At 37.5% G+C, this 3,361-nt stretch overlaps 1 pseudogene; it reads left to right on the forward strand.

The window, feature by feature from the left end:
* The first annotated feature begins 2,470 nt into the window (after positions 1 to 2,470).
* LOC139016981 (nuclear transport factor 2 pseudogene) lies at positions 2,471 to 2,851 on the forward strand (annotated as a pseudogene).
* Positions 2,852 to 3,361: the final 510 nt, after the last annotated feature.

Below are 3,361 nucleotides of genomic sequence, written 5' to 3' on the forward strand. Positions count from 1 at the left end.
GTTAATGTTCATACATTTTAATGTAGAAATATTATGGAATATAGAATGCTGAATCAGTTTCTGTTATTACATGATATACAGTAAATTAACTTTTCTAAAATATGAAAACTTCTAAATTCTGTAACACATCTAATTCCAGAGGAATGTGGAATGCTTTATCTTGATATGTTCAATTTTTTATCTCTGTATCTAGTCATATTTAATGTCTAACTCCCTATTTGATTTTTTGATCAAACATATAATGTAAAATTATAACTATTTTGTGAGTGCATACGTCATTAAGTTCTTTTTTTAGTAATGATGAGGTTGATTCTGCCATATTTCTTGAGCAAAAGAAACAGCCATTGATTGCAACAAAAGCTTTATGTGTTGAAGAGAAAAAATTGTATTGGAGTGAAGTTGACTAGAGCTTGGTTTTACTCAACCATATTTAAAATGCTGACACAGATTCTGAAAAGTAGCATGGAATACTTTGTCTTCATTTCACCTAACTGCAGGCCACTGGGAAGTTATATAACTGAATATCGGGTAGACATAATGATCAGATTATATATATAATCTATTCAGTTACATATTAACTGCTGGTGGTGATTATTTTAAATTGCAGTATACTCACTATGGGGTTGTGTGTGTGTGTGTGTGTGTGTGTTTAATAAAGACAACTCTATTGTCAAAAGCTACATCAATGTAAGTAGTCTCTGAAGAAAATATGATTTGGAAACTTCTAGTTAAATATAGCAGATTGAACATTCATACTTTTCTGTCCTGTTGCCAGAAACTTATCAAAATCATAATGAAAGGATATAAGAGAGCAAAGTAGAACCAGAAAGCAAACTAAGAAACAAGTATTCATGGAGTCCAGGAAACAATGCAACCAAAGAGAAGAAGTGAAGGTATTTGGTTTAGAGAGAGCAATCAATCCAGATTGAAACAAGAAGCTCTGGGAGGGAGGAGAAAAAGAACTAAATGAAATGGAGGTAAGCAAGTTACCAGATACAGAGTTCAAAACAATTGTTATAAGGATGATCAAGGAAATTAGTGAGAACTTTAACCAAGAGAAAGCAACCATAAAAAAAGGACAGAGACCATACAAAGAACTAGTCAGAAATGAAGAATATCTGAAATGAAGAATGCACCAGAAGTAATCAACATTAGGCTAGATGAAGCAGAGGACTGAATCAGAGATTTGGAAGAGAAGGTAGCAGAAAACACCCAATCAGAGAAGCAAAATGAAAAATAATTTTTAAAATGAGGAGAGCCTAAGGGACCTCTGGGACAACATCAAGCGTAGCAATATCCAAATCATAAGGGGTACCTGAAGGAGAAGAGAGAGAGCAAGGAATTGAGAACCTATTTCAAGAAATAATGACTGACAGAAACTTTGGAGGGAAGACTTCAAGAGAAAAAAACAAAACACTCAAAAGTAATAGATTATTTGATGCCCATAAAAATTGATGAGTTTTGACAAATCTGTTATAGCATTTGGAGAAAAAATAGCCAGAAATATATAAACCAGTGTTAAATCAATGAAATTAGCAACTTTAGGCAAAACAAAGAGGTTAGTGAGAGGGGAAACATAATCAGAATATAACTGTTGCCCAGCCAGTGTGGCTCAGCGATTGCGTGTTGACCTATGAACCTGGAGATCACATTTTGATTCCTGGTCAGGGCATATGCCTGGGTTGCGGGCTCGATCCCCATTGGGGGCATGCAGGAGGCAGCCGATCAATGATTCTCTCTCATCAGTGATGTTTCTGACTCTCCCTCTTCCTCTCTGAAATCAATAAAATAATAATTTTTTAAAAAGAATATAACTGTTGTCTTAATAGTAAAAAATATTTACTAGTTATTGCTCTAAGTAAAAATTTTGATATACTATATTGGTAAATGAGGAAGGTATATGTGTATTTTTTTGAAAGAGATGAGATGGTATAAGATAGCTCAATCATTATTCATATCATCCATAATAGGAAATCAATAAGTAACATTAAAAATATGTATTTGTAATTTGAAAATATGTACTTAATTACTGAAAAGTGGTTACTTTGAGCTGCAGGATTTGGTGTGGGGGGTGGAGAGACATGGGAATGGGATGGGGAGCCTTTTAATAGTATTCAATTTTTATATCATTTGCATGTATTACATAGATAAACATTAAAATTAATTTTAATAGATACCTTAAAAGAAAACAACATGTGGTTTGAGGAAATACTCTCAAATTGTTATTTCACATCCAAAACAGTTAACAGATACATGTGTGATTTTTTTTTTTAAAAAGGCTTCTCAAATCTAAATATTCTTGTTAAGTTGTTACTTTTGGGAATGCTAAAGCTAAAGTTCTCAAAAACTCAGTTCTATGGGTTCAATTCCAATCAAACCATGAAAAAAACAAAACAAAACCGGTTGCCGCCACCACTGCCGCCATCGGGCCAGCCCCTCGGGTTTCAGCGAGGCTGAGTGACGCTCTAGAATGGGAGACAAGCCAGTTTGGGAGCAGACTGGATCCAGCTTCATGCAACATGACTACCAGTTATTTGATAACGACAGAACCCAACGAGGCGCAATTTCATGGACGCATCATGGCGTACGCGGGAAGGACAGCAGTTCCAAGGGAAGGCTGCCATTGTGGAGAAATGGTCTAGCCTTCCGTTCCAGAAATCCAGCCCAGCACCACGGCACAGGCCCACCAGCCCGCGCCAGACAGCTGCATCCTCAGCATGGTTGTGGGCCAGCTCAAGGCCGATGAAGACCCCATCATGGGGTTCCACCAGCTGTTCCTATGGAAGAACATCAAGATGCTTGGGTTTGCACCAGTGACATGTTCAGGCTTGCCCTGCACAACTTCGGCTGACCTCCTCCCAGCCAGGACTCATGCTGTTTCCTCCTCCCTCCTCTTCCAGATACACACTCCTCCCGATGCTCCAAACAGCATACACAAATGAGCAGGACCGAGGTGGGAGCGGGCGCAGGGCGCTGCCGCCGCCTAGGTACTGTGCATGATGTTTAGACGCTATACTAATGACATCTGACAGAAGCTTGTGTTGTACCAGCGCATGCCTTGGAAAGACTTAAGTAACGCAAAAGGTTGTCTTCTTTTTTTTTTTTTAAATCAACTGACAAGTTGCTCTAGTAACCCAAAGAAGTTAAGGAGAAAGCAGCTGCCTCACCGTCCAGATACTGATTTGTTCAGATGTTTCAATGCCTCATGATACAATAAAACCACAACAATTTTCTTAAAAGTAAACAAAAAAACAGGTCATAACAATGGAGGAAATAACTTACATATTTTGGCTTTTATTCCACCTCTTTGATTTCTTAGTGGCAAAGTACAGTAGAAGCAATATTCCTGGGTTTGAATAAT

Source organism: Myotis yumanensis, unplaced genomic scaffold, assembly GCF_028538775.1.
Source record: "Myotis yumanensis isolate MYYU_CA2020_CCGP unplaced genomic scaffold, mMyoYum1.0.hap1 SCAF_9, whole genome shotgun sequence".
NCBI classification, from domain to species: Eukaryota; Metazoa; Chordata; class Mammalia; order Chiroptera; family Vespertilionidae; genus Myotis; species Myotis yumanensis.